This window comes from Pyxicephalus adspersus, chromosome 3, assembly GCF_032062135.1.
Source record: "Pyxicephalus adspersus chromosome 3, UCB_Pads_2.0, whole genome shotgun sequence".
In the NCBI taxonomy this organism is placed as follows: domain Eukaryota; kingdom Metazoa; phylum Chordata; class Amphibia; order Anura; family Pyxicephalidae; genus Pyxicephalus; species Pyxicephalus adspersus.
The window spans coordinates 28,583,979-28,598,702 of NC_092860.1; the positions used below are offsets into that span (position 1 = coordinate 28,583,979).

The 14,724-nt window shown below is 36.0% G+C and overlaps 1 long non-coding RNA gene across 1 annotated transcript; it reads left to right on the plus strand.

The window, feature by feature from the left end:
• The first annotated feature begins 9,399 nt into the window (after nucleotides 1-9,399).
• Nucleotides 9,400-11,461, plus strand: LOC140327682 (uncharacterized). The gene is made up of 3 exons (XR_011920075.1): nucleotides 9,400-9,439; nucleotides 11,139-11,264; nucleotides 11,336-11,461. It is a non-coding gene; the product is annotated as an uncharacterized lncRNA (long non-coding RNA).
• Nucleotides 11,462-14,724: the final 3,263 nt, after the last annotated feature.

Genomic DNA, 14,724 nt, shown 5'->3' on the forward strand with positions numbered 1-14,724 from the left:
CCCTTTATGTAAAATAAAATAAAGAAGGCACTAAGCACAGATAAGCATAGAACCGCAAGCATCATAATATCATAGTATATGTTTCTTTTACATCTGGTGATCACTATTATATATAATATGAATAAAAATGTGAAATGACGAGATTCAAACAAAATGTTAAAGAGAGTAAATTAATACTGCTAAGTGCTTTAACCGTGGTTATGCAGGAACTGAAAGATGGCTTTTCTTAAGGTATAGAAGGTCACATGAGGAGAGGGGGTATGTTAGCTAAAAGGTAAATTATAAAAAGTGTTTATAAAATAGTAGGCACAAGTAACTGAGTACATATTTTTTTTTTGCTTTCTCTTGTTGTCAAAATTGTCCTAAACACCTTTAAAATTATCTAATCTTGGAAGAAAGGGTATGCAATTTTTGACATAGTTTCAAACCCAAATTCTGTTAAGGAACGTGCAGAAATTACATGGACAGTATCCAGGACTCTGCCACATGGTTTTAGAACATATACTATTGTAAGATAGTTAAGCAATACTTCAAACACAGCCAGCAACCCTGCCCATAAATGAGATATAGCAAGTGATGAAAACCTGAGCACTCCACTAATTACACTTCATCAGCAAATAGCACGTAGTCCTGTTCTATTTCCTTAAAAATTCTTGTACACCTTATATAAACAAATCATACTTGTGTCAAATAAAATATTGCTCTGGATCATATTCAATTTTTAAAAGTATAGTAATGACTGTCACATTTTTAAAGGTGTCCTAGCTTGCCCATGACAAATTGTTAGAATCAGTGAATAGTTTTTCATCCGTTGCATATTCTGGGGTATAATTATAAATCTTTTGATTTGAAAAACAAATATTTTTTTTTTATGTATCAGGGTCAATAACATCAGGACTTTAAATGCATATATTCATTCATCATTCATAATCCAGTAATCACTTTTGTTAATACAAATGTTTAATAAACAAATAAAAATATAAACACATTTACATGCTCCAATAATCAGTCTGTAGTTGTTACAAATAGGCTTATAACAGTTCAACACGTTTCTCAGAACATAGTCCGCTTCATTAGGAACATATTGGCCTAAAAAATTACAAAAACATTTTTTCAAAATGTATAATTTCTAATACACAGATGTGACTTATCAATATCAGGACATGCAGGTTACTCACTTCTGTTTCCACATTTAATTCCTCGATTGGACAGATAGGTCAAGGGGTCAGTTCTTTATTAAATAAGTTGAAATAGATCACTGGCTAAGATAAAAAAAAAACTTTGTTATTTTAAATAGGTTTATTTAAATTAATTTATCTAAAATAATATTTAAAATAGCAGACCATATAAAAATGCTGTAAAAGGAGAAGGCAAGGCATATACAAAGATTGGATGTGATTGCACAGAGAGATTATCTGGATGGGGCATAGAACAAAGTAAATTCCCAGTACTTTTATCTGACACAATAGATTAAATAGCATGGCACTGGCAATAGGATTAGAAATCAGTAATTAATGAGAACCTGATTATTTTATAGGACTATTTAAATGGCTAGATGCATGAAACTATCCTAATGCTTGTTCTGGGGGTGTTGCACTGGAACAGGATAGAGCTCAGGTAGGATTTATATTTGCAGTTGATAAGTAGTTCAAATGCGGCTGCTATTGGCAACAGCATATTACAGCGGCGACATGAATACAATGGAATAGGTGATGGGTAACTATTGCATGGTTTAGTTACCTTCCTAATAGTTTGGACAATGGTGCACAAGTATCTGTAAAATTATTGAGAACCTGATTACTTTAAAGAACGTTTTAAATGGCTGGATGCATGGAATTATCCTAAGGCTTATTCTAAGAGTGTTACACAGGAACAGTATAGGGCTAAGTGGAGACTTGGTTTAAATGTGGCTGCTTTTGGCAACAGTACTTTACAGTGGTGATTTGAATTTAATGTAATAGGTGATGGTTAGCTAATGCATGTTATAGTTACTTTTCTAATAACTTGGATAGTGGTGCAAATATAGGTGTAAAATTAATGAGAACCTGATTATTTATAGGACTATTTAAAAGGCTGGATGCATGAAATTATCCTAATGCTGATTCTAAGAGCGTTACACAGGAAAAGGATACAGCTCAGGTGAGATTTACACTTGCAGTTCATAACCTGTTTGAATGTGGTTGCTATTGGCAACAGCACATTATAGCGGCAATTTAAATACAATGTAAAGGGTGATGGGTAGCAAATGCATGTTATACTTACCTTTCTAATAAGCTTGGACAGTGGTGTGCATATAGCTATAAAATTCTGGAAACCATTATGGATAAGTGTTGCCAAGGAACCTATTTCAATTAATAAAGCTTTTTTTTATCCTAGCCAGTGATCTAGATCAACTTATTTAATAAAGAATTGACCCCTTAACCTATCTGTCCAATCGAGGAATTAAATATGGAAACAGAAGTGAGTAACGTGGATGTGCTGATATTGATAAGTCACAACTGTGTATTAGACAATTAAATTAAAAAAAGAAGGTTTTGTAATTTTTTTAGGCCAATATGTTCCTGAGGGAGAAGACTATGTTCGGAGGAACGCGTTGAACTGTTATAAGCCTATTTGTAACAACTACAGACTGATTATTGGAGCGTGTAAATGTGTTTATATTTTTATTTGTTTTAGTAAACATTTGTATTACCAAAAGAGACATACTGGATTGTAAATGAATATATCCCTTTAAAGTCCCAAGGGTATTGACCCTGTTATGTAAAAAAATGTTTGCAAATTGATATTATGGGATGTGGCATAGATTGAACAAGGTTAAAAAATTTGAGGAACGTCTTAATATAAATCGTTTTTTAAACGTTTTAAACATTTTTAATATAAATCTTTTGATCAGAGTTTCATCCTACTTTTACTCATACACATTTTGGACATTGGATTTAATTTAACTTTAGCTCATGATTTATACGTTTTCCAACTAAATTCAATCTGAAAAAAATTGTGTGAACTTTGGGTAAAATGTGGCTGACCTCTTCAAATTGTGTTTTCCCCTTGTACTGAAACATCAGAAAGTAAATTTCAATGAATCTGGTGTCCTCTTGGTGACAAAAAAAATTCTAATTTTCTAGTTTATAAATTTCCTCCAGATAAAAACCATAGGCATGCCCTGATCTGCTAATCACATGCCTTTGGCTTATAGGCAGAAAGGGTGTGAAATTCCATAGTTAAATGAACAAAGAAATTTCACTCATCGGTTTATATAATAAAATGATTGTAGGCAGCAGGCCAAGCAAGGATATGTTGATCACAACTGTTAAAGGGAATGTAAGGCTAAATTCAAGCCTAACCTTTATTCTTCCACACTAAAAAAAGTTTTTTTGCTTTGAAAAGGGAAATGTCACATTTCCCTAGGTACTTCACCTTCCACACAAGGGGCATTAAAAACTAATGCACATATCCTTAGCCCACTTCTTTACCTATTGGTAATCTACAGGCATAATCAAGCCTTCTCCCACTGATTTGGGTTATCATAGCCCTCATCTTAAAACTATTTGCTTTCCTGTATTTTAGTCACCTAGTCTCAGTCATGTTGGGGCCCTACCTAAGGCAGGCAGTATTCAATAATGCCTGCTCCTTGAGCCTGAAATTTGCATTCTTCATGAAAGCAATCTGCAATCCTTTGTTGCACAGTGATGCAATGGTTAGCTGTGCTGCCCTATATGCCTATGTTACTGGGTTTAAAAAATATGGAAGTAATGTTTTAGCTTTGACACATTTAGCTGTAATTTGCAGGTTTTTCTATTTTTTTCTAAAAAAATCTAATATATATATATATATATATATATATATATATATACACTATAATATTGAATAAACTCCAAACTGTCTTCTGTTTTTATTTCATAGTTAAGATATGTTGTTAAGTGCATGGCTGTTCTACTCTCAGGACAGTAATAATTGGGAAAACTTTTATGACCACCAGAATCACTTTTCAGCCTCATGAATAGAACTCATGGGAATTTAAAATACCTTTCCCAGTGCTGAATATTTTACAATTCTCCCCCCAAATTATATCCCTGCAGCCCCTCACTTTGATTGTTTCATATGGAGAACGGCTAAAGGAAAAATACTTAAAACTGCTAACAGTAACATACTCTACCTGCAAACTTTAGTGTGGCTTTTATACTTTTTTAATTTGATATCAAAAAGTAGCTTTTAAAGCTATTATGTTTACATTGACATCTCAGACCAATGTTAATTTAGCCTCAAATGTGATTATAGGACAATATTATGAGTGTTCCATGTAACTTTATACATACAATATAATTAGCCCTCATCATTCTGCCATAAACCTGTCCAAACAATTGTTTGATTTATGTAAATGCTTTTTTTTAGCTGGCAATTGATCCTTGTGTTGATTGCATTTAAGCATGCATCCTATTTCTAAAAAAAGAAGGATCTATTTATGAGATCCATGGCATTCATGCACTGTACATTGTTCAGTTAGATGTTACTAGCTGGCCAAAACAATTTTTCTTTGGCTGAAAAATATCACTGTGACATCAATTTGGCTTATCTTTGCAATAAAGTTTAAAGTGGGCCATACAGCATAAAACCAAATTCCTTTCATCCTTCTCCTAATACCTCCTTGATACATAATCACAAGTACATTTTTATTTTTTATTTGTAAATCACTTGCCTGTTTTCCTATCCTGGTGCTTTCTCTGACATCAGGATTATGTAACCCTGTGCTGGTCCCCTTTTGATGAATAGAGGCATGTGTAGGGTCCTGAAGCCTCCTGGGATGTGTAATGTGGATATCCTAGGAGGCTTTTGACAGTCTGTCTTTGTGCATGTCCATCAGCAAGGTGCCAACTGGTAAAATCAGGAAACAAAAACTGACTTCTGAACCAAAATGGCCGTGCAGGATAGAGTCTGCATTATAGGAGTCACAAAAAAGAAGAAGACAATGCTGGATTTACTGGGCTTGTAGAAAACTTTGTGCCAGTAAGAGAAGAAAGGGGTAAATGGTATTTCATCTGTGTGTTTGATGGGAAGGGGGCGGGTAAAGGTCTGCTTTAAATAGCAAAAGTCGAATTCTGGGTAGGGAGTCTGAGCAGAGATTGTATATGTTTGGGACTAGTGGAGCTGAGATAGAATCTGAATGGAGCAATTCTGCTCTCCTACCTCAATTTCAGAGTTTGGATATCTTTTCCGCAGGCAAAAGTGCCTGTGGTCCGGATCATCCAATGACAGACTGCCGCATTGGCACGCCTGTCACCATCTTTTAAGGGCTGCAGCCAACATCAGGAATGGGAGGACATACTTGGGGGAATGTGCTTGTGAACACTGTGACTGTTACGTAAGTGAAAACATTTGCCTAATTTCTCATATTGGGACAGTTAGTAAGTGAAACTACAGTAGTTAGTTCCAGTAATACAGAGGGATTTTATTTTAAATAAAAATGTTTTTTTCTGTACAATTAGAGGTAAAAAGAATAAAAAATGGGTTCAGACTGCCTCTACGCTGTTCCTAAAGTTAGCTAAGATAAACATTTTTAGTGACTTTTCACCAAGAAAAAAATCATTTCAAACTTTTAAAAAAAAATTCTGAATTCTGATTTGGAATTTTCTAATTCATGATTAGACATGTGCCCTATTGATTCATGGGATATCTAATTTTAATTATAAAGACCTTGTGATTTTGTAGCAGCAAATAATATAAATCGGTAATGCCAGTGATTTTCATTTATTTGTAGCTAGCAATTTAAGTGCCAGACCTGCTGGTTACAATAAAATAAAGCAGTGGTTTGTAGTTAAAGCGGACCTAAATTACCATTTGTACCTTGCATAAAAGGGTAGACAACACTTTTATATAAAGTAAAAATGACCTTCCTTTTTTGGGGGGAGGGGTTTAACACCCTTTTTTTAAAGCCCCTCCCTTCTGAATGGGAGTAAAGAGCCTTCTGGGTACATACATCATACATCCCAGGAGGCTTCTGGATGCTCCTTCTGCGTATGCCCGGAATCGCTTTTTCATCAATGTGAAAAATAAAATGCCGAACTCATGCATGTGCAGTGAGATCAGCATTCTTTTTTTCTTAATCTACTGCGGGCTATGTCACCTGATCTCACTGCTGTGCGGTGCGGGATCAGGTTATGTAGGCAGAAGGCGTAAGAAGAGAAACAGAAGTTGTCTTGGCGCTTCGTCCGCACTGGAACAAAGATGGATTCCAGGATCACGCGGGACCTGATCCCGAAAACCTCTGGCTGGGTCAATGGATTTGAAAAAGTAAATATAAGTACGTTTTTATTTGTTTAAGCCTAGCGATTTGTAGGTAAGCAAACAAAACTGAATTAGGGCTGTGCTCAGAATGGCGATGAGGTTGCGTGCGATTACCACTTCCTTGCGTTGAAGAGCTGTCTTAGGGAGACACGACATGAAGTATCTACCTGCGGTAACCTAATAGGAAACGAATGGAGGGTGGCAGTGAGCGGTTCGGTTGCAAACACTGCATGTTTACCAATCAGCGCTGTGGTAGGAGCTGCCGAGAGGGTGGCAAGATGTCAGCTAATCCTGTTGTAGATACAAAATGTTTCCAAAACTCAGTTGCTGAGTTACAAATCTCTAAAAATGTAACCTGCGTGAAGTCTAATTTAAATAGGAATACCATTTATATAAATATTGGCATGTTCAGATAAGCGCACATGTATATGGAAAACACAGCAAGTTTTATAATAACATAATGGCAGCAATAATCAATATTGAATTTGGTTTGTAGTTCGTCAGAGAGAGACTACAGTTAAAAAAAAAAATCAGGAATAGGCTAAACAAAAAAAAAATAACATTTCATGATGGGAAGAATTCTATTTAAAACGCTAGATGACGTTCACACCTTGTGTGCCTGAAAACATTCTGCCTTTCAGTGGCATATTTCACTTGGTAAACAACCATTAAAATTCTGAGCAGAGACACATGGCTAGCACTGAAGCTTCTCAAAACAGCAGCAGCCCACTCCATCCAGCAAACATTTAATAATAGTAGCTTTTACAAAGATTTTTAAGCCTTTATCAAAATGTAATAAAATGATTTCCTAGCACAAATCTTACTATTCCAAATAAAGAATTCTGTTCTGACCTTCTCTGGGGATGTTGCCATGGTGACGTGGTGCATCAATTGTTAAAAATTCTCCCTCAATCAGTTCATTAAAAAAACACAGATGATGATTTGTCTTTATATTCCTGTTTGTCTTTACGTTCCTGATTTTATTTGATCTCTAAGAGGGGTATATTGTATTTAAAGAAAAAAATAATTGTTTAGTCATTTGTCGTTCCGTATTTTTGATACATGTGATTTGATCGGAAGACTCTAGATGTCAGCAAAGAGTGGAGTATTACATTGTGTATTGGTGCTACAGAGGGGTCATGTATGATGGCCATTGCATGAGGAGGACAATCTAAAAATTCCCAAATTTTATACTACGCCTATGCACTATGCATTTCGCACACAATGACTGAACATAAAGGAAGCCAAAGGACTTATGTAGAGGGCAGATGCATCATGCTTTCAGTTGCCTGAATAGTTTTTGGGTGAATTTAAGATATTTGGGATTCTGAGCTGGTTTTGTATTCCCTTTTCACACTGATGCATACACGTTCCCATGTATGATTGTGAGGAATAGAGGAGGGGGAAAGGAAATGTTATAATTTGTCCTAAATCTTATTTACAGGGTGTATTCTAGTTTACGAGCTGACCGTGTTCATATAGATTTAGGTTTAGCTAGTAATAAATATAGATTGCAAGATTTAATCAATTTCTCCTTCTGATTTGTAAGGTTAGGTATGCCATATTATTAAGTCTTCCACCTTTTTCTGGGAGAAATACAGCTGAATGACATGTTCCTATTAATATCATAGCCAAGAAAACCAATTTTTAAAATTAAATCACCAGCCAGATAGCAACCCTACATAGACAGGTCCACCTTAAACAAGTCTGTGTTATGAATGAAGCCTCATTTGTGGACATAATAGTTAATTTGGGAAATACTGAAGCTATCCTCTGCACAGAAGTCTGTAAGATTTGAATCAATTTTTCAGGAATCTGTTCAAATTTTATATAAATGCACAGGTAAAATTACCCTTAGGAGTTTGGCAAATGACTTTACATTTTATGCCTCACCTTTATTTGTGATCGCATGCAGTCTTGCACTACTTACTGTCCTCCTTCCTTATAACCTCATCCTATGTACAGGATTATGCCATCCCCCAGGCGGCACCCATTGAGTACCTGCTGGCACCATAACCTCTTGCATCCAGCATTCCCTGGACTGTACACCTGTATGGAGGAGGTCATGTTCAGTTCATGGGCTATGATTGTGTTTTGTCTGCAGTTTGTAAACTGTAATTCTTTATTATATCATTAACAGTTCTGTTGTTGTTAATATTAATAACAGTGAAAATAATAAATAGTTGGCTGAGAAAAGTAAGACAGGAAGCAAAGTGATACAAAGGTTTTAGAAACTTTGCCATAGTCAACAAGTGTACCACTGCCCCCGCAAACAGCACACTCCATCACTGAGCACTTTGGTTCGGATTTATTTTTAAAGCTTCCCTACGTTTATAAAAAGAAACACACACGCACAAGTGAGTCAGATTTAGCTGCATTTCTTTCATCGGCTGTCATGCTTGCAGCTAACGACGTGAGAAGCCACCCCAGCAACGGCTGAGCTGATTGTTCGAAGGCTTTAATTTCTGTACAGATTTGCGTAAGAGGAGGGAAGGAACACAACTGGAGATAGGGAGAGGGAGGGGGTCGTCTTACAGACCATGGACAGGAACTCAGACCTAAAAATTACTGATCCCGTGTATTATCTACAATATCTTACTTATATCACTGCACATAGCATGAGGATACCTTTGATCAGATTCGTTATGTACAATAATACCCAGGACTGCTATGGGCTTGAGAAAAGGTCACTCCAAAGATAGCTACATAGAGATAGATAGGTAGATAGATGGATAACACAAGGATAGATAGATAAATAGACAGATCGAATGATACAGATTACTCTAAAGATATATAGCGAAAAATAGCTAAGTGGATAGATAGATAGATAGATAGATAGATAGATAGATAGATGATAGATAGATAGATAGATAGATAGATAGATAGATAGATCTAAAGGTTGATAATTATCTAGATATGTAAACAGATGGACAGAAAGGTAAATCTAAACATGGTTATATGGACAGATAGATAGATAACTTTAAAGATTGCCAGGTAGATAGACCAATTAAACATAATTATACAGATAAATATATATTCATCATTCTAAAGATAGATAGATCATAGTTTAAACTATTCATCATGATTTCTTTACTAATTTGCCTTATTTCATTTCAGGTTTTGTTGGGCTTTAACGAATAAAGAGAAGAGTTTTCAGGTACCTACTGCACTTTTCACTCCCACCTGGTGCATTGATTTGGACCTAAGAGTTACAGTATTTGACCAAAATCCTGAAGCTACATAGAAACTATCTTCTATCAGCTGTCAATCAGCATGAAGATCAGCATGTCAATATCAGGAGTAGAACTTACTTGGAGACTTTATTAATGCAAAACACAAGTCTGTGCCAGCCAAAGGTGCGCTGACCTGGTGCAAGTATGGAGAGGGGAGACTGGAGGAGTAGATTGTCACTACTGTGGATTTGATTCAGTGTGGTCATTGAGTATGGTGAACAAGTCAAAAGGTGTGACTTACATAAGCTAAGCTGTGGTCTAAAGACTTCTGGAGGAAAGTGAAATTTTTGTAGTCTGACTTTTTCTTACCTTTATCATCTGTAGACAAAGTTTGGGGCAATGAATAGATCTGCTGGTGAGCAGAGATGTCTTGTCAAGGGGGCCAAAATAACCAGAAACGTTATCCTATGAGTCTCATGCAAGAGTTGGCGCACATACAGATGACAACCTCAGAATGTAGCTTTACCTATAGTTGCCCTACTCACTGTACACATAGGATGGCATCTGAGGTGGAAAAGACTGACAAAAGGGAAAGTTGAATCAAAACCCTATAAGCAAAATCACAACTAACTGAGACACAAGTACTGAACTGACACAATCAGTAGCAAAATAACACATGCACAAACACATCTGAAAAGAAATAAATTACCATAACAACACATGCAAAAATAGGTCTGTAAAAAGACAGTGCAGGACTGACACATCTACAGTAAGTACAAAGACCAAATACGTATTGTAATGAAAACTAGCACTTGTTCCAATGAACCACAAGCAAACCTTTCTTTTTACAGGGGTCAAGTGTATTTTTAGGTGTTTATATATGTTGGTATGCAATTAGAAATTATGGAAAAGAACCCCAAAGTGTCTTCAACTTGCAATGCTGCAATACGTGTCATATGCATAAGCCATTTGAAAAAATTTCTCCAGAAACAATGCTCCACCTGCTCTCCGGATGCATGTTGACGCTAGTAAAGGTACTACTAGGTAACTCCTGGAAATGTGCATGTTGGTGACACTCTCATAATACCTATTCAGGATGAAATCTTCAGTGAAAGTTGCTGCTGCTTGAAGTCATAGCAGTCAGTTAGTCTGAGCTGTGCAGTAGCTCTGTGCTGTGAGGGGTGACATTTCTCCAGATGTAGGGTTTAGGAGGCAAAAAAAATGTTCCCAGGCAAAGTGTTACTCTAAAGGCTGAGACCTAGGTGGTCTAGGCTGAAGTCTAGCCCTGACTCTTCTGGGGAGACTTCCTAATATTATAAGAGGATCAGGAAGACACATTTATTATTATTATACTTCCCTGTTACAACTTTAGTAGCAAGTAGTAAAGAAGCATAATATAGTCAAACAATGAAAACTAGTCATTAACTTGGGTTGCATTACTGATTGATAATAAAGTGTCTAAATAAAAAATTGCCTGCATTATCTTTTAGCATCCTACCGGACTTGAATTATTTTACAGAATGAAAGTTTGGTTATAACTGCTCGGTGTAGAGCAATCTATAGTGTTTTTGTCACCTCTTATGATGCTAACATACCACGTTAATTATAACTGTATGGTGTGTGGACATGGTATAAGGGTTGAACAATAGTACCATCTCCATTTGATTTTTGTTTTCTTTATAGATAAGGATGGAGAATTTTCTATGCATCACAACCAGATCCTACCCATCTGATTAACATCTGTATGAACATAAGAAGATCTGGTGGCTGGTTCTTTTGGTAGCAGTTAGCTCAACACAATCAGATACAGTATGTATTGTATTATTTATTTAAATTTTCTTGACCAAAAACCCAAATAAGTGGTATCATTTTTTCCGCAGGCCACAGAAACCATGCGGATGAGAAAGGACTGTAGGACCCCATGTTTGGACCTGGCTGGACCTCACAAAGTAAACATCACTTAAAAATAAAGCAATAAAGACATTGGCTCCTAATCTGTAATGTCTTTCTCCTAAGGACTAAGTTACCTGTTTATGGGGATGGGTAAGGGCTATATATATATATATATATATATATATATATATATACAGAGATCCACTGCCTGGCCATTTTTCCCTACCACTAGTCTTCAATCTGATGGCTATCATCAATATCGTGATTTCATCCTGCCTGTATTGGATCTACTCCAGCTTGGGATTGGACAGGAAAAAAGAAGCAGCACAATGATGAGCCCATCTCTGTGTTTTTCTGCTTTCTATTCCCACCAGCATGTTTCCTGTTAGAAAATAATAGGGTAAGGTAAGGTAATTACCCATACCCAGGCTGAGGGGCCAGATATCTGGTGGCCCACTTTTCAAAGGGGGCTTCCACATTCCAATAAGCTCTCTACCTGCTGACCTCTGCAGTGTTCTCTCCCCCACAAAAGTAAAACAGGGCGATAGGGGCAAAAGGATGAAAAAGAAAAAATAAGAAAAGCAGGGGATGCTACATGTAGCTTCTTCCCCAATGACAGCCACATAGAGAATGAATGGGAGTGGCAGTGAGCAGTTTTGTACTGCAGACTGCCACTTGCTGTAAAATGTGCAGATGCTACTTCTTTAAGACCCAGTGCTATGGTGTGAGTGACTGAGCTGGGAGCTGCTATACTCTTTAGATGATTTGAAAAATTGGCAGAACAACCTTAAAGTATGCTTCCTCCCTGAAACCACCAATATACCTGATTTGCTTGCCACTGCCCAAGGCAGTTTTAGTCTGCTGATGGTCTGTCCAATGGACAATGTGGGCTGCTTTTCTTTTACGTTTTGCCTCCCTACTATAATAAAGCTATGTTAAAGTCACATCTGACAATACCAAACTTGGTAAATGCTGTTCATCTCTGCTTTGCCCTGACACTAAGTTCCAAGCAACAGCCAGGGTAGTATTGTGTGATCTGCAAAGACGTTCACAGCAGGGTGTTGCTCTTCCCACTGGCCAGCAATATAAGAGGCATTCTTCCTACTGTCCATCACACTAATGTACTCTGATCTGTGGGTATGGTAAATATAAGCAGGGGTTCCCTGAATACCTGAAAGCTTTTTAGAGGGTTCCCCCATGTTTATAAATTTGAGAAACACTGGTCTAGGTCACATCTTAGCACCCCAAAAGAACTAGTGCCAGTCCATGTGTTCCTTTAGACACCAGAGATACCGGCTTGCCAATTTAAGTGTGCTTAGTATATACATAAATTTATAGTTTGTATTTCAGATACATGTTCAAGTATTCTTTATTCCTAGCACTAAATTATAAGTACTATGTCATTTTTTCACATTTCTTTGTAATATTTTGGCACTGCGCACACACAGTGGAGGTAGTAATAATATTACATTTTTAAGAGGTTTTCTTCATCCAGGAAGACATGTCAGCACAATCATTTGATTAATGAGCCTTTTACATGGGGGATTTGAGATACTGTGTGTGTGAAGTCTGCTGGCAGTTGCCTGTACAGTCCAAAACCTCATAGGGAAGTCTTCATTCAGCTGTGAAAAGGCTGGTTTCACCTTACACTGCAGATTTTCTATATCCTATGTTAATATCCATAACATTAATAAAGCAAAGTGTGTGTGAGTCCTTTGGTTTTATCCAATCATTTTCTTTAACCCTTCACTTGGATAATATTTAAAGAATATTATTAAGCCCTCAGTATACAGTGTTCTTTTGGTGTATGAATGTTGGAATATTTTTTTTTACGAATTCCTTTACACATTTCACATGCATTTTCTTACCTTGAATACTAGAAATCTACTCTAAAAGATGCCCTAGAAAATCAGTACAAATAATCAAGAAAATAGGTATGAACCTGTATCTGTATAATATTTATGGTATACTTCATTCATTTAAAAAATAAATATTTAAAACAGGGTGCATTGGCATTTTGTAAAGAAACATTGTAACAGAAGATGTTTGCTTGAAGATTTTCCATGCAGAAGAGAGAGGTAAACAATAAATACGACAGCTTTAAATGTTTTTGTGTATATTCTGAGCTTGAGCTATTGAAATTTGTTATCAGCAGAATCTCAATTTCAACAAAACAGACCTACCTTTCATTAAGGCTTAAAGAGATACTGCTTCTGAAGGGTTAAATTGTTCAACATAAATTTAAGGATTTATGACCTAGCGGCATATTCTTTGGACATCTGGTCCCACAAAATGTAGTGTGTATTTATTAACATCTTAATAATAATATTTTTTCCATTATCCAAAGTCTTTTGACAGTTTTGAACTAGGTGTTCTTCATTTTTATCTAAGATTTCATGCAAGTCATTCTAATATACAGAAATAAAATGTAAGCCTATAATGTCTTCTTGCATGTCTAGCTTGTTTGTCTTATTTCTTTGTGCAATTTTTGCACAGAGATCACACTGTATGACTAGCAATAAAACTACAAATGGTGATTGGTGAATTTACCTGTAACAATTTACACTTTGTGAATTTTGTGTAAAAATATCAATATTGCAGTCACTTAAAGTTTTCCATCCTACTGACGATCTACAGTGTGTTAATAGCATAGAAACTCATACTAGCTTTTCAATATCCGCTTGTTCCTTCCAGACAATTGGACACTCCTTTACATTTAGAATTCACTACACAGAGACACTTCCTAGAAAACACTTCTTACAAAGAATCTACAGAGGAAAGCGGAGGACACTAGGCTTTTAACTTGTTCATGATAATGATGGACTTCCTTTGAAGCGCACTGGGGCTTTCAAAAATCACAGGAGTGCATAAATGTTGTCCATAGATTTTTGAATTATTAACACATGCTTAACCATTAAAAAGAAAAAAAATATTGATAGGATATCTGTGTTATCAATTATTTACTCCCAGAGAGCAAAGTGTACAAAGAAAATTTAACTTCTCTTGGCGGCATGGGCAAAGTAGACCTTGAATAAATGTAGCACTTAATTTTTTTTTCTTTGCTTAGCCTGTTAATAACTGCTGAAGTAGGTATTGGCCTTACAGTTTGGCTGTATGCGCTGCTGAATGATGCATCACTTCATTAGTGGTCGAGTAAACTTGGACTCTGTGGTTAAACTGCATTTTGATAAGTTGAGGAAAGCTAGAAAAAGAAGCTGTTTTTTTTTTTACTTTTTCTTACCTAAATAAATATTTACACAGAAAATGAAATAGAAAGAAGAAAGAATATTTTTGTGACATCAGTCTTAAGCTTTTTGTTTAATTGTGATGTTTATTTGTTAATTAAAAATTTTGAAACGGTGGATAGTTATGTAAG